We start from the raw sequence: 26,900 nt of genomic DNA, 5'->3' as shown, positions 1-26,900 counted from the left end.
TTCTTAAAATAGTTTTTCCTCCACAACCTCCTCAGGAAGGGCAGCTCATACGCCCTCTGCTCATTACCTATAGTACAACACTACTTTACATTGATCATGAACCATTCCGCCATCTTCACATTGTACTTTGTGCTTTTGCACATATGTTTTTGATAAATGTCATATTGGATTTACTTTCCATGGAGAAGTTTATATTTTCTGTTTATTTCATTCTCCTTTTTTTCTTCTGTGGTGCATACTCTAAGCTTCTTCTCACTCTTTTTTGTTATTATGACGTTTCCTGTTAAACTTTCATAATTTAGCCGTCCTCTGAAGTACATACATTTCTATCTATTCTTATAGAAGTAAGATCTCCATTACTACAGACAGTACATCAAATCTTTTCTATTAGTAATGCTTCTTGGTACGTAATCTACAATTTCTGTCTTTTCTAATTATGTTTTCAGATTTTTTTTCTTACCATTAAGATACCTAAAACTGATATCCATTTACAGAGTCCTTTTCTATTTTGACTGTTATACAAAGTTTAACTGTAAAGGTGTAATGTAATTCTAATATAAGGTATCATATTCATGACCCGTTCATTTAACCACTTTAGGTCCATTTTCTTCATTTGCATAGCACACAATGCAACAAAGTATTAACCCTTCTAAGGATATGTTTTCATCTGGGAATGCTATCAAAGATATTACAATTTCCTAAATGAAGAGCTAAATCATACTCTTGCAGCAGCAACATCTCTTCAGATGTGGTGAACATTGTTTTACTGGTCACAGAAAATTTTAGTATGGCAATGTTTAAATGTCAGTATATAGAAACAGCTTAACTGCTCATCCATGAGTATGTGTTTGCAAGGCTGCGGTGGTGCAGTGGTTAGCATTGTCACCTCGCAGCAAGAGGTTCTCTGGTTTGATTCTTGGATGGAGCTCTTTCTCTGCAGAGTCTGCATGCCCTCTCTGTGGTTGAGTGAATTTTAAAGACATGCAGGTAGGTGTGGATGTGTCTTATATGAAGGTTGGGCACAGGGCTGGCAACCTGATACCGTAAAAACACCACTGCATACTGGTGATCTGCTGTGGAGCCCCTAACCAGGAAAAGCTGAAAGGCATTGCTTTTGCCATGCGTATGTGTTTAGAGAAGCATGTTACTGATTCTACTAGGCAGTAGTAGAATACAGATGGTCAAGTCATGTCATTCAGAATGCAAAAGGGCTCACACTTGTAAAAAAATAATTTTGCACTCTTCTGAAGCATATATGTTGAAAACTGACAAGGGGCAAACAAGTAATATGGCACATCATAGCGAAAATGATGATGATGATGTTGAGAAATCATGGTCCTAAGCTTTCACCATGTTTATCCTCTTGTAATTATTCCTAGACTTTTTGTTTTTGTCCTTATTCTTATCCAGGGTGTCGGTGAACACATCACATAAACAGCTCTGTACATTTGCCAGTTAGGCCTGTTCTATTTTTTCTTCCCTAGTAACACATATATGGACAGAAACATCCAATATTATACTTCAGACAGGATCTTCTGCTTAAGAAAATTGATATCCTTTGTAAAATATTAAACATGCACCCTTCATACCCAAGTTACCTTGTGATATCCAACATCATCCATCAGTGGTATATCATGACTGTCTTCCTGTTAGCCAGTAGCATTCAGTGTGAGTTAGTATTTTTCTAATGCAACGTAATTCTCAGTGTGGCATATCATTTATGGACCTAGGCATTTCCTGTTATATTTAGTTAGTATTGGTTCACTGGGTAGGTGGACTGGTCTATTGACCCTTTTCAGCCATGACCTAAGCTCAAAAAGCAAAGAATACATCACGGACTTTCAATCACCAATATTATATGCAAAATGAGTACATGGCAAAATTAAGAACATAGTAAGATTGAATGCAGATAGGGTAACATTAAAATATCTGGTCAAACTGCATTGAAAAAATATACTGTATAAAATACGGTACAATCATATACATAATACATAATTTCTTATATACATGTGAAATATACACATATAAGATGCTACATTAAGAGACTGAGAAAAGTTTATTCATTATAGGTTCATAGATTAGTACTAAGCTAACTGCCCTTGTGAGCCATTTTAAGCCTAGCCAATTATCCCTTGTGAGACTCAAACCTTGCACGGCAAACACCTTAACCATTAGGCTACCCTTCCAACCTAGTTCTACTATTCATGATATGGGATGTTAAATTACCTAACCATTTGTTATGGCAGCAAGTGCAGGTAGATTCAGTAAAGAGATCTTTTTAAGTGCATCTTTCAAGCTTATAATGGTTTCTAGATTTTTGATGTCTGTAGGCAGTTGGCTCCAGGTAGGGGGTCCCAGTCTGAAAAACGCCCTCTGATCTACAGCATTTTAAATGGTGGGAATACTACAGTGAAACTGTTGCCCTGTGTACATAATGGTACATAAAAGTTGTCTTGTAAAGGCTGCTTCACTGTTAAAGGGAGCAGTGACTGTGTTTTAGCACCTCATAAATTAGAGTACTTAGAGAAAAAATTGTTTCTATTATGGACAAATGGTCCTGGGTTTTCCTTATTATCCATTTTTAGAATGTCCTTATTTTTGGAGGCGTGTCCCTATTTTCAGACTTGATTTGCCATTTCATACAGTTTTCTGAATTACCTTCATCACATGTGACTTTTAAGCTGTCTAGTACACAGAAAACTACACTACATGACCAACATACTAGTGGCAAATACCTTATAACTCTCCTTTGCTGAATCAAAAATAAATGACACTGTGTGGCAGAAATTTGAGATGCAGTTCATTAAAATCTACAGATTTTACCATCTCTGATAATTGTTTATATTTTTTACATTATTTCTGTCATACTCTTTTTTTTTTAAACATGCCTCTGAGTAGTATTTGACACTCCTGCAGGAAGTTGGAAGAGTTGTGTGCTATTTGGTATTTGAATTTTATAATAATTAGATGTTCAGATTTTGAGCTGGATGTTCCTTCTTCTCAAGGGCCTTTGTTCTTAGTTTCTGTGTGTGTAGGTTGAGAAGTGTGGTTGCAGATTAAGAATGAAGCAGTTCTAGGTCTACCTACTGTTAGGAAATGACTGAGAAATATTATCAATGTTTATATGAAATGTGCCTTAACCAAGATGTTGATCTCCAATAGTCAGAACTGCTGTGTTGAGAAGATGCAAAACTGAAATGCAAACAGTAGGTTAAAAGTTACAACTCACATGTTCTGAACAGGTCCTTTTCTTTTAGGGGTTTCAAAATATATTCCAATTTTTCATCAATAATTTGCAGCTTTCACACATTTATCTATTTCATATGTTCCTACTACGTCTCTGAAAATTGCTTTGGCAATAGATATCAACCAGACGGCACGGAAGAATTTTGTATATTGTAACAACTCATTTCACTAGTACAGCATTTACCAAATAATTATTGTCCATTTATACAGGTGTGAGTTTGCAGTGAAACACTGCGCGGTGCCCTATTGTGCAGCTTATTTGTTTATTTACCGGTGATTATTATGTTATTATTCCAGATTTGTTAATGCCCTACATTTATTATTGTACTTGTCCTGGGACTGATTACTTCATCCAATGCATAACAGAATAAATAATTAAACAGTCATTTCTTATCCTGGGTTTACACTAAACATCTTCTAGACTTAGTAGCCATAGCTGGTGTTTCAATTAGTCGTTCACATCAGCAATATTTAACTGAAACAGAAATACATTTGTTCCACCAGCACATCTGAGTGATCATGTGTTGATTGCCTTGGGTACATGAAGTGGACAGAGAATGCATAAACCATTTGTTTCACGACTCAGTAGCCATAGCTGGTGTTTCAATTAGCCATTCACATCAGCAATGTTTAACTGAAACAGAAATACATTTGTTCCACCAGCACATCTGAGTGATCATGTGTTGATTGCCTTGGGTACATGAAGTGGACAGAGAATGCATAAACCATTTGTTTCACGACTCAGTAGCCATAGCTGGTGTTTCAATTAGCCATTCACATCAGCAATGTTTAACTGAAACAGAAATACATTTGTTCCACCAGCACATCTGAAAGAGTGACCATGTGTTGATTGCCTTGGGTACATGAAGTGGACAGAGAATGCATAAACCATTTGTTTCACTGTTGCCATGCTTTATCAGAATGCTACTGAATAGGTTAAATTTATTCATATAAACAATTAGTTTATCATCATTATTCTTCATATAAATCTCCTGTCATCATACTGACAAAACAAATACAACAAAGACAACACATTTTTGTAAGATAAGAGTTCATAATCATGACCATCTGTAACAGCTCCCACTGTTTTCTCATCATCAAATCATGCTGTTCTCAAAAAAAAAAAGAAAAAGTGTCAGCAGTCAGTGGTTGGGAAGCTATGAACAGGTTTATTTTAAGCTATGGGTCACCTGTAGGTCATCAATTTTGGGAACTGAACTAGAGAAAATGTGGGTCTTTTTTGATTACTAGCAAGTCTGACATTGAGCAATGCTCACTTTAATGCTCAGAAAGAGTATAACAAAAATAAAGTGCATGGCCTAATTTAGTTCAACAACATCGTTTTTTTAAACCACAATGCACACATCAACAGCAGATGACCCACTTGTGACTGCATATGAAATTTGCTTAAATTAAATCAGACAGTAGGATGCCTAGCCATCTGGATCTGTTTGTCATTGCTGATGCCAAGTCATATTCAGCAAGTCTAAAAAATATTTCAGAAGAGAATTTATAGCAGTGACTTCCATGAATGCAAACAATGTGCTTCTTTCATTGTTATTTGCACCAGTAAGCAGAAAACATTTATAAATTAATTTCCTACTTAAATGGCATCCACAAAAACTGTCCCACATGTTATAATTACTTAAGAAGAACCCATGCATATTTTTTTCTGACAAAGAGATCTACACTGTGATGAACAATGCAGAACAGAAGTGAAGTTTTCAAGACCTGTCCATGACTTAATTCCTAGTGTTAACAAGTCCTCAGTGTCAAATGATGCTGCCATTATCTACACCAGCAGCTTTTCTGATATCTGCATTAAAGATGTCCTCTACAGACTAACTGCATTGACCATGTCTATGCTTGCAATGAGACAGTTGTTTCACTAGGTGAGTACATGATATCATATGCTGCTGTTATAAATTTGTTATAAATCCCTCAGTACTGATAGTTTATAGCACGGCTCCTGCACCAAACTGTGTATCTGTTCCATCCCATGTGATTGATGGTCCCATATCTGCCATGATGATGCTGTCATTTGGAGAAGTACAACAAAGTTCAGACACTATACTGCTATACAGCCATATATACACTATTGCTAGGAATGGAAAAAAAGACATGATTACTTCCCCTTATAAAACCAGTACTGGTATTTGGAAACTGCTGCTGGAATTGCAAACTAGATCAATTACAGGCATGTAATTTCAGTTATCCATACCCTGCTATTAACAGGATTGCATATGCATGTTAGCAAGTTGTGCCTAGACAGGGAACAAATATTTATCTGAAGACCTATTCTGGTCTTGCAAATTCACATGAATGTTAACAGGAAGGCAATTTTATTATATACTGTCAGTCTCTCAGTAACAACACATACCAGCCTTCCATACCACTGTGCTCCACCTTTTAGCCTCGGTTTCTTTCCATTGACAGCTTTGATCCCACAATGTATTCCTTAATATATTAATAATAGTACTTCCTGTTTTGCTGTTGCAGTCCTGTTTTCCTACTAAATCCTACTAATCCACAAGCTTGAATTCCATATCACCTTAGATGTTATATGAGTATATTTACAACCAACCACTCTGGCAAGCACTTCATCTCAAACTGATATGTATGGAAGTATCACTGTTTTATTTTAATACATTTTGCTCTCTGTATACTTACTCCTATATTAATGAACTCTTCATGTAAAACAGAGTGGCCAATCAAGCTTGAAAAGGTCCAAGTTTCCAAACAGTGCTCACCCTGAAGAATTAGTTCTGTAAACTAATCAGTCTATTTTCCCCTATTTCTAAAAACTTAAAAAGGACAGCCCCTGGGATTTAATAAAATCTGTGTAGGCACCATGTAGAGCCTACATGAAGTGCATCCATGTACACAGCCATGGTTCCCTCTCGGCAACACGGCATGCATATTAATGATGGCATGCTGCTTTGGGAGAGCATAGGAACAGAGATATTGAATCCATGTAGGGAGAAGTGTAGATACTACCCTTGGTTGTGGATGCCTTGCCAGATGTTATATATAGGGGGAGGCTCCCTGTAATGCTCGCCGCTACTGTTGAAATGCTGTGAATTGTTGTAAATGTATAGTATTTTATTTTTATGAATTTTTTTTTCTTTTCTGTATGTTTGTGCAGTGCAGCGTGGAGCACAACAATGCCAAACTGTGCTCACATATATACAACTGACACCTGCTACACATCTAAAAATAGAAACCAGATGTAATTAATTATCATTATTACATAATTTGTTTTTGTACTTGCCATTTACATGGTGCGGAGCACAACAGAACCAAGTGGTGCTTATGACATCTAAAAATAGTAACCAGATGTAATTAATTATTTATTTGTGGATCTGTTTAAGCAGATTTGCACTGTGTGGTGTGGTGCTCAGCAATGCTAACAGGTAGCTCAGTAGTATATGTGAAGGTATACTAGTGTTCATAATATCTAAGTAGCTAAATGGGTAGAGTTACAGCCTAATGCTTAGGAAGTCCTGGGTTCGAGTCCATAGCAGTCGTAAGATGTCTGTAATTCAATTTAGTATTTATGTTTACTTTTTAAAACAACTTTGTAAAATATGGCACTGCTGTGCTGAGCACTGCTTAAACATGCTAATGGTACCAATGTCTGCATGGTGCTAAGCTTTGTTAAAACCTTGGTTATGTGAGTTTTCACACTGCTCAGCTCTGGGTAGTTGGTTTGTGTCCTAAGTGACACAGTGCTTTTTTGAAGTTTGCTCAATGACATATAAGGACAGGAAAACTGTCTATATTAGGTGCACTAGGCAGGAATTCTGCACCATTCTTTGGAGTCTGCTTATCTGCTGATATGCCAGGCAGTGTTGGAGAGGGTGTGTGCTTTTGGGTGCAGTGATTGGGTGTGCAGGAGTCCAAGGTCTTTGTTGGGCTCCTGGTAAATAATTATGAAGCCAGGCTGATGCAGAGCATTTTCCAGGGTTTGGGACTGGTTGGTCAGGGAACATACCGGTGCTATTGGTATCCCCATACTGGTGAGTAGTGTCAACACCATTATGATGACCTGAAGAGGAGAAAGACGGGAACCTTGGACATCTGGGGTCAAGAAGCAAGAGCTGGCATGACCCACAAATATGTAAGTATGTCTTCTACTGTTTTACCAAAATGCAAGATGAATGTCTGCAAAACTGGTATGCATAATGGTGTGCTTCTCTCCCAACAGCTGCACCTGAGAGGACTCACAATGTTGAGTCCCATGCCAGGTGCCTGGCCAGGTTGCACCATGAGTATGGTAAGTACAGATTTATTATGCCAACTATAGTACAATAAGCAAGAAAGACTAAAGCATTTACTGCAATAAAGTTTACACAATAAAAACTGTAGTACAATAAATGGGCAGGTAGAACTGTAGTGCAATAAATGGGCAATTAGAGCTGTAGTGCAATAAATGAACAATAACAACTGTATTGCAATAAACAATGAACAATAAACAATACCAATAACAGTAAGCAAAATGGGGTACAGCAGGAATGTGTTGTCATAACCATTGCAGTAGAGCTGTACGCACTGATCGTCTATGGTAAGGTTGCCGCAGTCAAGTGTCACACTGTAATAGCTGTAGAATGCAAAACTAATGGCCTGCAAACTGTAGTGTTCAACTCATAGTATGATCCAAGGTGGTCTTCAGGCCAATGTCAGTCATATAATGCTCTCTGTTTCACCTACTCTAGATAATAAAGGTATTTAGATGAGGTGCTCACTCTATAGGCAGATATTGTATGAGGACTTCACAGTAACTTACCAGTAATACCAATAAAGTGTTAAGCAGCATTGCTGATTCCTAAATAAATCTGTCTTAATATATGCAGTACAGCTGTATTCCATGCATGTGGTTCTACTGTCACTGCAGTCAAGAATAACACTGTAATAGTTCTAGAATGCAAAACGAATATCCTGTAACATGTATTGTTCAACTCTTAGTATGGTTGAAGGTTGTCTCCAGGCCAGTATCAGTCACATAATGCTCTGATTTTCTCCCACTCCAGGAACAAAAGGTATATGTTTGAGGTAGCCCATGTTATGAACAGACATTGTGTTTAGATTTCACAGACACTTATCAGCAATACCAATATAGTGTTAAGCAGCCTTGTTGATTCCTAAATATATCAGTCGAAATATCTCCAGTATGGCTGTATTCCTTGCATGTCTGAACTAAGTTGCTGCAGTCAATTGTTACATTATTTACAGATGTCCCCCTGCAGTCACAGATATTGGGTTCTATTCCCATACCTGCCAACTAAGGTATGATGGCTGTCTAGTTTATGTACTGTACACAAACATGCCTATCAAGTGTCATGACTTCTTGTAAGGTAATTAAAACTGCCTAATCCATCTGTCACAGGAGTACCAGAAAAATGATTAGCTGGAATGCAATGTATTACCAAATCCACTGACAGAGCACCTTGGTAGTTATATAAGTACACAATATCTGAAACTGTTCGGTGTAGTTGTGTTCCTGCATTTGTTATTGCTTAGGCCATACTGACCCATGCTAACAGCTTGAAAGGTATGTATGTGCTACATCAGCTATAGGAGAATTGTAGTCACTGTACTCAAAACTGATACTACACACCTGTAGTGTATTTATTATCAGTGTTTTCAGGGATATAATCTGAATTGTCAGTAATGGAATGTTTTTCTCTCTCTCTCCACCCCTTATCTTCATTTATTTATTAATGTTATTTATTATTATAATTTAATATTAACATATTTTGTTAAACTAACTATATTCTGCTAAATGTGATTTATTATTGTTATGTGTTAGTATTATTCAGTATTAACATATATTTTGTTAAACTGTTATGTTGGCATTATGGCTAAATTCTTACTGGCATGCTGTTAACATACTGGCTGTTATGTTACTTAATGTTGTGTTACACATAATACATATTAAAATGTATTTGGATTAATAACTATGATGTTCCATTCTGTTAATACTAACAATGGTTTGGTTATTATTAACCTTAACTTATTGCTATACCTCATTTACCACAACACGTCAAGGTAGTCTGGTTCCAGCTGATCTGCTTGCCTTGTCTCCTCCATCCATGGCACCAGGTCATAGCACTTCTGAGATCCAGACCAGTGATGCCCCCTCTGCTGTCCCTGGACTACCAGTGGTGTCAGGTAGTACTGCCCCATGGGAGGGGGATGAGCCACCCCCTCTGGGAGCAGTGATGGAGGGGGAGTTGTAACCCGGGCTGAGTTGCCAGTTTTTGTGCACAGGATAAACTACTATGGGTTTGACTGGAACCTGCACCAGACTGAGAACATGCTGGTCAACCTGATGGGGCAGCCTTGCCCTGGTGTCCAGCCTCTACCACTGCCACCCCCAGGGCAGTGATGGAGCAGTGCTGACAGTCCCGTGGGTGCAGATGTGAGTAATTTTGCTGCCTTGTGGAGGCACATGAGATTTAGATTCCACAACACCCTCCCTATCCAAGATGGTCACCCCCCCATGTGTAACACACCATCTCATCTGCTGTCTTGTCTGTCTGCAAATGCATCCTCACATACCCAACCTACCTCTCCCACATGTACCTATGTCCCTACCTGACATTCCACTCTTACTTTAAAAAAAAAATGGGCACTTGTCTCCAAAATAAAATATCACCCTGTACATAGATCTCCATTTCGCACATGTCCACTGGACACACGTAATTTGGTCCAATTGGATTGACAATGAGTTATGTTGTCCTCATCCCTTTTTCAAAGTCATGTAACAATTCTGTCAAATTACACAGTTATTGCTGTACAAGAAATGGATAGCTATGCTTCTTTCCTACATCAGTCCTGCACATCCCTACCTGCCTTTCACTATGTTTTTCCCCTGCTTGCACCCCATTTCACCACTTTCCTATCTCCCATTTTTCATTTCTTTATTTTTTTAGCGTGACACTGAGCAATGCACCACATCACACAGCTTCACTAAGCTCAGCTAAATAGAGCTATATTGACTATATGTGTTTTTAAAATTGTAATACACACTTACAAAATAAACAGCTGTCCCATTTTTACAATCCAAGACCATCACATCTGCAGATGGCTGCATTTTCCCTGCCACTCTATACAACTCTTAATTAAAAGAGCTGGTTTAAACAAAACATAGTAATTGCCAGTTACAGTCATTAACCATGTGTCAGCGGAGCTGTGCATTACACCACGCAATGCAAACTTGATTAAACAGTAATGGAAAAAATGGGAGTGTACCTTGGACTCTGGTGCAATAGTACACAACTAGAAAGCAAAAGACATAATAATGGATGTAAGTAAGGCCTGTGATAGCACGTAAATGTGCCCTTTATCAGCAACATGTAGAAAGACACCTGTGAAGGCATTAATGGCAAAATACATGTTCAGCTGGGACCCTGGTGCAGAAATACAACCATATAAACCATTCTCATACTGATGGATGTAGAAAATGTATGTCACAGACTGTATGTGTGCACATCTATCTTGCAAAAACACTAGCTGTAGCAGTGACTCAGTAGCTCGGTCTGTTAAATGCCTTGCAAACAGTGCATTGTTCCATACACAGTCAAGAGTTTAAAAACAGTGGTGTTTAACAGTGAAATTACAGTATTGTGAAGCCAGCAATTAATAACTGAGTCATGCATTCTTTATCCTCAGAATGCATATCAAATGAAATGTCTACTTTTCACTGATGGAAGTCACAGGCCTGCAAATAGAAACACACTTCATATATCCCTATAGCAAAAGTATAAGTGTATAAAGTGTCACATCATGCATTAATATGCATTCACAGAGAAATTAAACTCAGATACTGCAAATGAGGGCCACTAATATCAGAGTGCACCATACAATCCTTTCAAACTCACAGTGCTGATTAGCACAGCTGCACAACTAACATACACATTTGAAGTACCTGCTTGTAACAAGGACTGCCCTCATACATGCTCCAAATTACTACCAGACTGTAACACATGGCCTGGCAGTCACCCAAATGGTAGACATATTGTTATATTTATCCCTATGTTGCTCAAGGACACAACAAACATGTGGCCTAGTACTCTGTTAGTGATACCATTACCTAACATACTTACTTTAAACACATGCCTTAAATGGACTAGAAAGGGTACCCTCATCTGCCTCTTCAGCAAGGCTGACACAGATCCCACAGTTACTCATACAGCTTGTTGTCCTCCAAAGTGTTCACACTCTCTGCCTATGCCTATTACCTGCAGCAGCAGCAGCAGCAGCCTGTAGCACACCCATCTCTATGTAAAAGTTTCTGCTACAGACCTACGTTCTGTGATGAAGTAGTCTACTCACGCCAGTAATTTCCAGCTCAACATATCAGAAAGGGCTTCTAATCTACATGAAAGCCTTATATATTGTACTGTGGTTGCATGTGATTGGCTGATGATAGTGAAAATCAGTTGTGTTGGCTGCGATTAGCATTTCAGAACCACAGATTGGTTAAGAGGCAATCACCTGCTGATGAGAAGCATGTTAAAACAGCAAGCAGCTGGATATCGGGAACCAGTCTGTATGAGACTTTCCTTATACAAGAATACATGTATGCAAAATATTAACTATCAGTACATATCAGCAGAGAAGTACTGCACTCCATCAGGTATGTAACCATTTTGTTTACATCAGGATGCAGATGTGTGAATATACTTATGGGGAATAGAGATCACAGTAACAAGCCATTCTTAGAACTGTGATAATGACATCCAGATTTGTTACACATACAGAGGATGTGTAATACCTCAAAGGTGGAATGTATTTTGTGAGTGTGGCACACTGAGCTCATGGGACTCCCCCTTTATAGTGGTTGTAATTGCACACTGCTATTTGGTACAGTTGTTTTGACATATTTTCAGGGATGGTGGCCCTTGGAGACATACTACAATAGACTCCAGTGTCGGCCGTATGATTGTACAGCAGTATCTGTCATAGCACATACAGGAATACCTGACTATCGGTAGTGTTCTAGTTGTATCCACACTCTTAGTATATTTGCACACTGTGGAATATGACATGTGATCACTCAGTGGATATTGCCAGCCATTCTGTCCTTGCTGTATCTTTACATAGTGTATTTCCATGTATGTGATCCAGACGTGTTTCCCATGTTGTCTTTCAGGAAACATGTATGCATGATGCCATGCAGCTTTCATGGAGGCAGAGAATGAGTTGATACTGGAAGGGCTCCATCAGCACCATGAAGTCCTACTGTTCAAAGAGAGCCACAACAGGGAACATCGGGAGGCATTGTGGGCTGACCTTGTCCATAAGGTCAATGCCACAGTTCATCAAAACAGGACATATGAGCAGGTTTGACACAGTTGGTCGTGATCAATGCTGCACGCAGAAAAGCAGGAGATGTAGCCAGAGATTGTGGTAACACCAGTGGAGGGCCTGCAGTGGAACAACCACTCTCAGCCACAGAGGAATTCCTGGCAAATCTAGGCACACACACTTCCCAGGCATCCATCACACCCTACATTGTGGATGTGGGTTCCACAGTTTCCAAGGCAGAGCAGCATGCAGGTAGGCTTAAGTTGATCAACACTGCAATACTGTAGCATTCAGTGTGTCAGGGCATACACAGTCTTACATGGGTGTCAGGTCTGTCTGCTTTGGGGTGAGGGAGAAGGGTTTAACTGCAGTTTGACTGTCATGTTCAGATTTTGACTACTATAACAATTAACACAGTAACTACTGTATATGTGAGATATATGGATGTATTACCAGGTGGTGGTTGAACATGCAGTGATACTGACATTACCTCTCCCTCAACTTTTCACAGGTCCGTCAGGTATTGCAGAAGCCTGTGGTTCTACTCCTGGTAAACATGATACTGTTTTGTTATTGATGTATGTTTACAGCATTGTAATCCCTACACTGTCATCCCAGGCCTGCTGCCTGCATTTCTGTACTGTTGGTATGATTGCCAAATGCACACATATTTTCTGACTGTACACATGTTAGACTCATACCTATGCCTTGTAGGTGTAACCACACTGGTAGATGTAACAGTATTGCCAGGACACTACAGAGTGTCATATGTGTCAACTGTGCAGAGTCTACTGCTGCTGATGGGATTATAGTGTAATGACAGTTTATTTACAAGTAGCTACAGCTGTTAGTGGGAAGGGTACTTTCCTCAAGTCCTACTATATGAGGTTGGGTTTTCAACAGGTCTGTCACAGTGATCACAGTCTATAGAGCCTTACATATATCACAACATAGTACTGCAGAGCATAATAGTACAGGTGTTAATGTACTGCTTTTCCCTTTCTTACCACAGGTGACTGGGGGTTGGTGTCTGTCCCCTACACAACCTAATGTCAGTGTCTCCTCAGACTCTGATGATGATGGTGGCTGCAGTGAGGCACAGGTGGGGGTTTCAGGGGCTGAATCTGTCCCACAGGTTGACATCCCTCTTCTGCCCTCATTGTCACAGCACATAGTCATTATGCCCACTCATACTCAGTCCCCAAAGGCCACAGATATTAGGCAGTTAGAGGATGGGGACATTGAACAGGAAAGGGTGTCAAGTATGGCTCCAGTGAGTGTAGACACTAGCCATAGCCAGAGAGCTGGCGAGGTTCCACACAGGTGGATTGATAGGGGTGCTTGTATGAGGCCTGCTGTCTGTCCACCTGTTGAAAGTGTCACATCACGGGTCATTAGACACATGTTTCAGGCCATCATGGAGACACAGGCACATTCTGAATGAAACTACAGATATATACTTCGGGTTATGGATGAAGCACAGTCTGACATCCATGACTGCCTCCACCGTATTGGTGACACTCTGGACCAGTTCACTGATGCAGTGAAGAGAAGGTGGGGTGCGACAGTGTCTGTCTTGGACAACACATTGTCTGTGCTAGAACATCTGTTGGAGTTGAGCGTCAGACTCATGGACGTAGGTCAGCAACCCCATCTGCTGAGAGTCCAGGTGGTCATACACAATCACCCTCTCATAGTGGCAGTACATCCAGTGCTACAGAAGGGAGTGTGCTGTCCACACCAAGATATAGCAGGCCATGGACCCATGGTCCTGGGAGGTCCCGTGGTGAACACAGTCCCAGCAGACAGCAGTCACCATCAGGTACTAGCATGACTTCTGACCTTGGGCATGGATGTGCTAGTGCAACTCCTGGCAAAGCCAGTTCCTATATTCAAGGCCGGAGGCAGTGAAATGTCAGCTCTACCATGTACGGTCCAAAGCTGTCCAATATACACACATGTAGGGCTACCACTGAGCTTGACTCTGTACATGCACACACACACCACTGTCAAATGCAGGTCACCTACAGATACACACTGCACCTTTCCATGGTCCATCTTACCTGCTTCCCTTCCTGACTCACACACATGCTGTCAACTGTTTGGGTCAGCTTAGGCCTCTTCCACCCCCACACAACACCCTGTGCAAGTGATGATACCCGTGCCACATCCCTGTCATCCTTGCCATCGATGCAGGGAAATTAAGTTATGTGTCTGATGCACAGGGTGACTATATTAGTTAACATGTACTTGTGTAATGCAATGTTGTTTTGCCATGCCACTTCTAGTGGTTACTGACAGATACTGTATGCTGGCAATTCTCATGAGTACGCCACATACCGTTGTTTACCTTATGTTGTATAGTGTTATAATGGCTGTATACTTACACAATTAAAGGTGTGTCATGGACCTGTTTCTGTTTCAGGAGTCTGTTGGGAGAACCTGTGGATACACAGTTGCTATACAGCAACACAGGCTGGCATGTCAGTACAGTAGATATATGTCTTCAGCAAGGTACATCACTATAACTGCATGGCTACATAGATTCATATGTGTATAACAGGCTAACAAGGACAATGGCATCATTCAGCATATTCATGCATCCCCGGTCTGTGAAAAGGTCTGATGCCCTTGATAAGTGTCACCAAAGTTCTAGGAACTAAGACATCTACAAGCTGTGGTGCTGGAGATGACCCATCTACAAATATCCTGTGTCCAGTACAGACAGTTTTCTGACACCAATTATGATTGTCATCTTCTGCATCCCATTGTGTGACCTGAACATGAGGTGTGACACAGCAGATGTGTGCTTCACATACATGGGGGGGGCATGTTTCATGCAGGGTGTAATGTCTGTGTTACATACCTGTCTTTCCAGCATGTACTATGTATAACACAGTGATGTTATAGGCATGTAGAACAGGTGAGAAATGTGTTAGTCCTTTCATGGATATGCGCAGAGTACAACATTGGATCTGTCACTTCCCTGTCTGGAGCCATACACATCACCTCCAAAGCATTTAGGTGACACACTATACATGTACGGTCTTGACACAGACTCCATAGGACATGTTATCTCCACTGTGCATTGATGTAACATGGAACCTGTGTGCTGCAACAGTTGTACAATATACCTGTGTAGTGACATAGCAAGGGTGCCATTGCACACAATGATAGGTGTGATGACTGCCACAGGCAGTACAGCAGTAACAGTCTGAGATTTACATCCCAAACTTGTCTGTATAGGTTGTACAACAGTGACTGCATCCCCACATCTGACCGACCATTAAAAGGGAAAGGCTACATTACTCTCTGTGTCCATAAGTCTATGTGTACTGGCTCAACTGTGTGAGGTGTGCAGACACTACAATATTTCCCAGTGGTGGATGTCTTCCCAAAGGATAGTATTGTGCAGTCGGCATGTAGACTTTGTCAGTAGCTCAAACTACAACTGAATGTGTGTCTTAGGCCATCCTGGATAACTGTTGGTTCTGTGTGGGATTTGGTAACAGCTCCTAATATGCAATCACCTGCTAATGTATCAGCCAGAGGTCACTGACACTGGCCGCAACTGTGGGGAGGGAATGGCTAGAAAGGGTATGCCAATAATGAAGAATTGTGACTTCCATTGGCTAAGTGACACCCCTATGGAAGGAAAAGGCACATCTATTATCTAGTACTTGCCCTGAATACTCATCAGACAATAAAATATCCCAATGTTGCTGGATCAAATTAGTCAGTTGTTTCGTGTTCCTACCAGGGTATCACTTTAGGTGGACACGTAAGTTTTTATAAAAAATATCCTTTTTTCAGTCAGAAGATTCAACGTACATTGGATGGCACAAGATTATTTGGATGTTTTCCCTGTGAACATTGCAGTTTTTGTAGATATGTTCTTAAAACCAAAGAATTTACCACTAAAAATACTAAACATGTTTTTGAAATCCAGACATTGGCCAATTGCAGCAGTAATTTGGTTGTGTATCTGGCTGTCTGTCATTGTTCTGCTTTTTACATTGGACAAATGTCTAGATCTCTTAAACTGCGGATTTTGGCACATTTAAGTAATATAAAAAATAAAGTTGTGACCAATGCACTTTATAAACACACTCTGGTTCATAATACGGCCAATTTTCATTTTATGGTTATTGTTAAGGTTGGGAGTCCTAGATTTAATAAAACTAGTTGGCATGGATTTTTAAACAAAAAAGAAAAAGCATGGATCATCAGACTGGGTGGGTTATTTCCCTCAGGTCTGAATGAACATTTGTAAAGATTTATGTTAATTATCTTATATATGGTTGGTTTATATATTATGTACAGGTATATTTACATTGTTCATGCATGGCATGTTTGTGTGTGATTTGTGTTTTGGAACAGTTGGGTTGTTAATTGCTGGAGAGTTTGCATTGGTGATGAGGGTGACTGCTTTTATATATAAAGGAATGCCATTGGTTTTTTGATGACATTGATAAAGGTTTTTGGCTGAAACAGGTCTATGTGTCAAGATTTTGGAGGTTTTGTACCTTCCAAATATGTTTTTACATGTGTCAAGAACAATATTAAAACTTAAATAAAGTCTGGGAATCTCCGTACAGTGCTGGCTGCCTTCATTTTTGTGTTTCTGATTTTTAGCCTTTGCACTTGCCATCCATGTGAAGCTACATGTTTGGGTGATCATATTTAGGCCATATGGACATACATACATGCCAAGTAACCTGGAGTGCAATTAGAACCCCTATCTGTCAAGTCTTACACACTATAGAGCACAACACTTATCCCACATACCATGGCTTAAATCTGATACTACACTGGTAGCTGGTAGTCTTAAGGTGGATGACATCATCAGGGCTTGTAGAAGAGGATAGTTTGGAGGCCAACAACAAGTTACAGGGCCAGAAAGTGCATAAGCATTGAAGGTTGGTAGCTCATGAGGGCACGTCAGCTGTTTTGCAGGGGGATACACACATACACACACACACAGAGACACACACACTCACACACCAAGTAGCCTGGAATAAGATTAGAACCCCTACCTATCTAGTCTTACATACTAAAGAGCACAGTACTTATCATATGTGCCACGGCTCAAGTATGTTGTATATCAGCTTGCAGGCACAGTACTTGTGGATCACACACACTAAGCTTGTGTTGAATAGCATCTGTAGCCTGCAGCATGATATTGCTTTGTACTGTTATCTGCATCTAATATTCCAGCAGTGTGATAATTGTTATTATCCTAGCTATGTGTGTACAGTTACCAGTATGTAACTGTTTGCACTTAGATAGGCAAGCCTGTGGGTAGGAACAATGTGTCCTGTCCATGTGTCTGTTGGCAGCATTATACATTACACCACCTGCTCACCTGTTTCTGTCTGTGTGGTGACATCCAGCAGGTACAGGTATCTGTATGTAAGTGTATTATGCCCTGTTGTGCCCTAACATTGGATCCTTTGAGCAACAGTATGGATGTGTGAAAGTACAAATATACTCACCATTATTAGGGTATGTAGGACAATACAGACATCCACATATTTCTGTATATAACAGGGATGCAGGGATGTATACATAAATGTAGCTGCGTCTGTGCATGATATATACATGTGCTATGTAGATATATGGGGTGAATCTGTGTATCTGTTTAATATATATATATATATATATATATATATATATATATATATATATATATATATATAGTTACATATACTGGTATATATCTATTTGACACAACATTGAAACAGATATACTATGTATGTAAGCGACAGATAGTGACAGATGGATATGTATATGTATATGTCTGTCAGTATAGACATATCTATAGTGTATGAGCATGCCCAGTAGGGCTGTCAGTACTTCTAAAGTGACTCCAGGCCACATCTACCAATAATCCAGTCCAGGATTTTGTGCATTAAAGACATTGACATTTGTCCCTGTTTCTGCAGTACTGCCCTTCACTCAAATTGTCCATGGCATTCCACAGCTGTTTGATGTTATTAATATGTGACTAAGGTTTAAAATTTTACACCACACACAGACTGATGGTCTGTGAAAACACCAACATAATAATACCTCACATGCAAAAGATGTGAATAATTCCAGATTAGACCCAACAACACCATCACCTATTTTAGCTTCCCAAGCCCACTGAGCCACATGGGCTGCCTGACAGAGAGGAGTCATTCACCACACAATCACCAGCATAAATATGTACATTGTTATCCTGCATTAAGTGAGATATACAATGGGTGATTGATTTCTATGTTACAGCCCTGAGATTGCCTGATCCACTGATATACCATTGCTGATTTTCTGTTAAAGCAGTTATATGGGAACACTGCTGTGTTGGGGTGGAGTAACAACAGCACATGATCTGCTGTGATAGACAGTAGTCCAAATATCATGTTAGCCCACTGTTTAACATCTCCCTTGACTGATATAGTGAATATTCCAACCATGAGGCCTCTTGAATATTAAGGAACACATAACATTAGTCTGAGTATCTGTAGCCCCATATGGATCTTACATCTGTCCAAATAGTCCACTGTATTTCCTTGCATAACAGCAGCAGCAGATTCATACATATGATACCATATTATAGTAATCCTTACACTTAGTGTGTAGATTAGAGACATACCTTGTGAATGCAGCAGTTGACAGAACTGCAGTTCAGGGCTGACTGTCTGATACAAGCAGTACACAATCAATACATGGATAGGGATAGGTTGTGTGGGTTTCCTGGCATCAACTATTTTAATATATGTATGTGAGTAGGAGTAAGGTGTCAGTCCCTAGGGCCCTAGGTTGTCAGTGAATGTGCTACGTGTTGTCTCTTAGCCAATGCTAGGGTATAATGGTCATGCCTACATCTGCCTACAGGGACATCATCAGAGGGGTCCTCCTACAAGACCTCCTGTGACTGTGGCTGTGGTGACCTAGGCACTGGTGGGGGGTTGTGTATCCCTTCCCTTTTCTAATCTTGCTGCAGCTGCTTCTACAGGATCATATTGTGTAGCATGGCATATACTGTGAACATATGTGCACATGTGATTGGAGAGTACTGCAGGGCTCCACCAGATATATCGAGGCACCAGAACTGTGACTTCAGAAGCCCAAACCCATGCTCTATGATGTTCCTAGTTTGTGTATGTGCCTCATTATGGCATTCCTGTATAGGTGTGTGTTGATTTCTGATGGGTGTCATCATCAAGGGTTCCAGTGCGTAGCCAGCATCCTCAGTAAATGGCCGTGTAGGATTCCCTCTAGCAAACATCTCTTACAGCTGTGATGCCTGCCAGATATGGGAGTCATGATAAGTGCCAGGGCTGCAAGCACACACATTCATGATAATCCACTGGGCATAGCACACAACCTGGTAGTTGATGGAGTGGTACCCCTTGCAGTTAAAGGAGATTCTACCCCCTCACTGGGTAATGCCTTCATGTGTACATGAGTGCAATCTATGGCACCCAGTACCTCAAGGTAGTGTGCTACATAGTAGAAGTGCTGCATATTGCTGGCCCTCACCTCTGGGGTGAGAGGAAAAGAAATGTGCTCACTGGCATGTGGTAGCATGACATCCAAGAACTGGTGGAGTGCCCAGGATGCTGATGCCGGTGAGACCCCCATCATATCCCCAGTTGAACTTTGGAAAGTGCCTGTAGCTAGTATCCTAAGGGCTGCACAAACTTTTGTTTCCACTAAGATGGGTTTCCCTCTGTTGGCTCTGGGTCTGAGTTGAGAGTGGCAGAGCTCAGTGAGTTCTTGTAGCATGTCCCTGTCCACCCTGTAGTATTCTACAATCTCCAGCTCATGTAGCTCTTGGAAGGTTACCCTTGGCTTGAACACTCTTCTCCTTCTCTGTCTAGGCCTATTGTCAGCAGCACCAGCAGCACTGACTTCAGCATCTACTACGTATAGATGTAGCAGACCTACAGCAGCCCCTAACATTCTCTCAGGTTAAAATTCCCAAGTGTGTACTCCAATAGTCCAGAGTTTTGGGGAAAAATCAGATTGTAGGTGTGCTCACAGCCTGGCAATAACATGCTTCATAGCCCTACCACATTAGCAACAGTGCCAGTGCACCATTGTAGATACTCCATGCAAGGTCCTGTAATATATTTCTGTCACATAATATTAATATTTTCCAACTCTTTTTTATATCGCATGTTTGCACACTGTGGTGTGCCATGCAAACATACCCAGATTGCACATTATTAAAAAAAAATTAATTTAACTTAATAATGTTTCAGACACACAGGAGGATAGATTTGCTCATATCTGTATGTGGTATGCTATTTCTGTCCATTTATCTACATTATTACAGCCCCTTTTGACTGTCTAAACTCCTATACCTGGAATTTTTCCTTGTACACTACAGACACTGACACGGGGTCTGAAGAGCTGCCTATCCGCTTGCTGGATCACTCTACCTGACTCATTTGCATGAAATTCGTCAGCTTATGAGGTGATTTGCATGTCACAGAACTTCCCATGTTGGCAAGTGTATGCACGCCGCTCAGCAGTGCTTACTGAATCTAAAACCTGCTTACTTTCATGTAAGTAGCATGGCATGATGACTACATGGTAAAAAAATATGCTTTATTAAATTCCCCCCAGTGTCTTCTCATTTAACAGCTTAGCTGAATTGCTGCAGTCACCTCGGCAACAACTAGGCTCAACAACAAAATGACTAAAGTAGGCAAATTTAAACTGATTGGAGCAATACATAAAGAAAGGTCCAAAGCCTTTAGTTCTGAGCAGTACTCCAGATTTCTTTCAGCATTTAGACACTGTGGCAGTATGGCCTCATTACCATCCAGATCACTTGGCTTCAAAGCTGCTTCTGCAATTATTCCTTTAGAGTAAGGATCTCTCAGTCCTCATTTCAAAAACTTACACTCTTCATGGGTATCCTGCAGGAACCTCTGCTGGATCCTTTATTATTTCCAGGGGAAAACACTAGCAATCCAAGACTACAGCTGGACAGAATTTTTATTAAAACACTGTTAGAAATCACACACGCTTACACATTTTACCTATATGTTATCATGTGTATTATCTGGGTTCTTCTCACTTGCCATTAAATAAAACAAACAGATTTAAAAGTTAATACGGCACAGTATGAATTCAATGAATCATTTGCCAATCACAACTTTCTGTAAAATTAGAGGACCGTTTGTTGTTGCTCTGTAAGGGCTGCTCCCCCATTCAGTATGATTACACACACACACACACACACACACACACACACACACACACACACACACACGTGTGTGAGCACACACACATATCTTAATATCAAATCTTTTCCAATGCACTTGGTAACTGTCCAAGCCTATAACTCGCTTCCTTGTTAAATATCACAGATTAATGAAATGTGATTGAGAACTTGCAAATTTCATTATTTGCTCACTTATTTACATAGTCCTGTGTGGCATTTGCATAAGGAAAAATAGATTGGGCTGTGTGATGAAAGGAGATACTCCCAGTACAGCTAGCTAGAATTTTGTAAATAATTATTTGTCATTGATGAATATCGAAATGATTTATATAAGATGCCTGTGGTAGAAATTTATTAAAACTGTATGTCATGTATATATCAAACTGCTCTGTACAGATGTTTGTGTTGAAAAGGTACTTTGTAAAGTGCTTGCACTTAAAAATGTATCCACAGTGTGCCCTACTGGAAGAGAACAGTAACATATATGCACTATTGTAACTGTTTAAATGTATATACAGAGGAAACTGGAGGGTTAACCTCAGTCCAGCAAACTTTAGAAAAATATCTGAAATTGAATCACTTTATAGGATGCTATAAGGAGGCTATCTCTCAAGTTTTCAATGCAGCTAGAGACACAAGGTCTGTACTAGAAAGCTTTCTCTATTGTCTTTGGAGTGAACTAATTGCTACTTTTAAAGCATGAAGGAATGCAATTGTTTTATGCCTTCCAGCATCTGCCAAAGATCTGAGGAAAAGCCCTTGTCTGTATATCTTTACAGGTAGATGCTAAATGCTGCCACCTTCTAGCAACGGGGGGGTTTGGCCTGGGATCTAGAAATCAGATGACCAGAAATTATGTTATTCTGCAAGCTATCCCTGCAGCAATATTTTACATATTAATTTGAGAAGTCTCTTAGTGAGACAGAGCAATCTGCATTCTTCCTTGGGCCTAACAGCAACAACAAGAACCATTCACATCATCTGCCTTGCTCTAATGAAGTAAGTTTCTAGGGAGCAGTATAATTCTTTTAGATAGAGTCAGGAATATTGTGACAAAGGGCAATATAATTTATATAAGATGCTTGTGTTACAAATGTATTGGAACTGTGTGTTGTGTATATTAAACTCCTGGTACAAAAGTGTGTGTTGAAAAGGTTTTTGCAAAGTGCTGTTTGAAATGTAGTCACAGTGTGCCCAACTGGAATAGAACAGAAATATACATGCACTATTGTAACTGTTTAAATGTATATATATTTTAATAGTAGAAACTGGAATACAGGAGATTAACTTCAGAAAAATAGCTGAAATTAAATTACTTTATGGCTATGCAATAAAATATGGTATCTTTCAGTTTTCAATGCAGCTAGACTCAAAGTCCGTGCTGAAAAGCTTTTTGTATTGTCTTCAGAGTGAACTGATTACTAATTTTGAAATGTGAAGGAATGCAATTGTATTACGACTTCCAGCACCTGTCAGGGATCTGAGATCTATGTATTTTCAGAGGTAGATGCTAAATACTGCCAGATTCCAGCAGTAGGGGGTTTACCTGGAATAGAGTCAGACTGCAAGAAATTATGTCATTCTGCAATCTATCTCAGGAGTAATATTTGAGATATTAATTTGAGAACTCTCTGAGAGAGACAGTGCATTCTGTATTCTGTCTTGTTGCTGACAACGACGGGAACCATTCACCACACATCTGCATTGCTCTGATGAAGTAAGTTTCTAGGGCATAGTAACTCTCTTAGATATAGTCAGGAACATAGCAAAGCATAGTTTAGATACTTTTCTTTATTTATTTGAGATTGTCCTGCAATGTTGTTTTAAATAGTTCCTGTGATTTTGAAGTCTGATGTTACTGTGATTATATACTGAGTATTTTCTAGCTATTTTATTATTTATTATTGAATATATTTAAACCTTTCATTGTGACTGATCGGTCTAGAGATATTTAAGTTTTGAGAGTACTTGCATATTTATTTGGTGACTCTGTGTGGGCCACTCCTAATAGCCTTGCTCTTGGTCAAACTACCATTTGTATTAATATTAATATCACATGGTAATATTGGACACCCTTTGTTAAGGACCTTAAAGTAGCTGATAAGGAGTTGGCTGGTGGCAGTGATAACTACCTTATACTCTGGGCAGAACGTGGCATAGCCAGTAAACCTGTTACAGCCTTTCCAGTATGTGTGTGTGTGTGTGTGTGTGTGTGTGTGTGTGTGTGTGTGTGTGTGTGTGTGTGTGTGTGTGTGTGTGTGTGTGTGTGTGTGTCTGCATGTTTGTGTAAACCAAACCTCAAAGAGTGTGTGTGTCAGCTACTTGGGCAGGGACATGAAGCACTGGTTGGACAGAGAGGGTGTTGGAGGTTTTGGCTTGGCCACTCAGCTGAGATCTCAACTCTATAGCTGTGCCAGTGGGGAGTCTTATTGAGGATCTGGAGAAAGAGGGTGAAACCAACCCCAGACTGACTGTGGTCTCTGTGTGCTCTTAAGGGAAATTGCAACTGATGCATAGAGCTGCATCTGGAAATACTGTGTGTGTATCTGTTTACCTCCCAGTGAATGTCCCCCACTCATGCCAGTGGTGAGGATTGTGGCTCCTTGAGTACTGGTCCAGTGATGGGGCATCACAAATATAGTGGTGTAGTTTAGATGTTTTGCTTTGTGTGAGCCTGTACTGCAATGTTATTTTAAATATTCCTGTGGTTTTGAACTCTGATGTCACTGTGAATATATGTTTAGTATTGTCTTGTTTTTTTATTTATTTTTAAATACAATTGAACCTTCCATTGTGGCTGATCTTTGTAGAGATATTTAAGTTTTGAGAGTACTTGCATATTTATTTAGTGACACTGTGTGGGCCACTCCTAACAGCCTTGCTCTTGGTCAAAGTGCCATTTGTATTAATATTACACAGCAAGATTGGACGCCCTTTGTTAAAGGCCTTAAGATAGCTATCAGAAGGGTACTGGTGGTACCTTATAGTCTGGGCAAAATGGGGCAAAGCTAGTAAACCTGTGCCAGCCTTCCCCAAGTGTGTGTGTGTGTGTGTGTGTGTGTGTGTGTGTGTGTGTGTGTGTGTGTGTGTGTGTGTGTGTGTGTGTGTGTGAGTGTGTGTGTGTGAAGGCTACGTAGGCAGGGACATGAAGCACTGGTTGGCCAGAGAGAGAGAGTGTTGGAGGACTTGGCTTGGAACCCTGGCTAAGGACTGAACTCTATAGCTGTGTCAGTGGGGAGTCTTATTGGGGATCTGGAGAAAGGTAGAGGAACTAGCCCCGGACTGATTGCAGTCTCTGTGTGCTCTTAAGGGAAATTGCACTTGATGCTGAGAGCTACATCTGGAAATACTGTGTGTGTAATTGTCATTCTCCCAATGAATGTCCCCCACTGTTGCCCCCCCCTGTGAGGACTGAGGCTCCTTGATTACTGGTCTAGTGGAGGATCATCACAGGCTGTGCCAACTATTTTTATTTATTTAACATTTGTTTACCAGGAAAGTCTGACTTGGAACAAAGCCAATTTAAAGCAGAGAAAACACACAAACACGGGAAGGACATGCAGAGTCCATACAGTTAAACCTTCCATTGTGGCTGATCTTTGTAGAGATATTTAAGGAAAGTAAATAATGTGGGAAGAAATAGCCAGGGAATTGTTATGGCTAGGCTTGTATAGGCCCTAGGGCTGATAGCCTAGTACCAACCTATGAACCTATGAACCTAAAAAGGCACCCCAGCTGAGAACTGAACCAGAGAATCTCTTGCTGTGAGGTGACTACACAACTGCTGCACCACTGCGCCATCCAACTAATTAACTGAATCCATAACTGACCCCCCAAACAACACACATATAAGTGCACTCAAATATAACAGCCAATGAGAGTGACAAGAAACAACCTGATTAATTTTTCACAAGCATCAGCTTATCTTACGTGACTGATTTCAAATTGTATTTACAGACCTCTAAGTAGATGGATTTGTTTCTTACAGACTGTAAGACAGCAGAGATAGAGCAGGCAAGGTCTGAAGAAAGGCTATATTGCACATAACAGTGGTGAATAGAACACTGTAGACAGTGAAAAGAGAGGCAGACAATATAACCAGTGGTTTAGTGAAAGAGATGAACAGTGACCACCTTTAAATTATATAGGGAGCACAGAAGGTAACTGGTAGAGGAAAAATTCATACCTAAAATAAAGAAGTACTTTTCAGAGGAAGGACAGGGAGGTTATGGAATGATCCACCAAAAGGATAATACAGTAGATATCAACACAAGAATTCAGGAAACATAGATTTAGTAAAGGATGAGATAAAGACAGGAAAGGACAATAGTAAAGGGACTAGTTGCAGCAGTGAGAAATGTTCAGTGGATCATGATTATCATTTTATATGTTTGTGTGCACTCGTAGAATTTCATACTAACAGAGCAACTGTTCATTGCTAAAAACAGTCATAAAAGAATTTTTATGCTGACAAATGCACATCAATTATTTAATTGTTTCTTTGTTTGCTTATGTTTATTTCTGTTGTTCATAACACAGCTATTTCGTCATTCAAATAACCAAGTGGCATAACTCATGATTTATATCTTTGAAAGGGGCAGCGGCCTGTAGCTGTATGTAAAGAAATGCTATTGGTTATGGTTGTTTACTCATCGAGGTGTTTGACTCTTGGTAACCTTATTATCTATAGTCCAGGAAGTCAGTCTGTCAACAACAGAATTGTTCTGTGTCAAATATTAAATGGCAAAGCAGACTGCAATGTGATTGCTGTTATATTAAGAATTGTGATTGCAGTGGGTTTTGCAATGGACAACTGAGTCATCAGGAGTTTCACCAAATGCTCTTTCGCTGGCTAAACTTCAGATAGTTAGCATATTAAACAGCTAGAAGCTTGAAAGTATCCCCATACACTCATCTGGGCGTCTCCCAAGAGGCAACTCTCAAGAAGGAAAAAGACAAGCCTAAAGAGAAATCCAGTTCCATAACCAATGCTGTGCATGTCAATAACTATCGGTGACTAGCTGGTACTTTTCAACCTCCTGCAAAAATCTATAGCTACTTCACCAGGAGATACTCCACATCCAAAAAGTCAGTTTCTATTACCAGAGCAGAGTGCATC

Source organism: Protopterus annectens, chromosome 2.part2 (assembly GCF_019279795.1).
Source record: "Protopterus annectens isolate FY-2018-M chromosome 2.part2, PAN1.0, whole genome shotgun sequence".
In the NCBI taxonomy this organism is placed as follows: domain Eukaryota; kingdom Metazoa; phylum Chordata; order Ceratodontiformes; family Protopteridae; genus Protopterus; species Protopterus annectens.
This window is presented reverse-complemented; position numbering follows the sequence as displayed.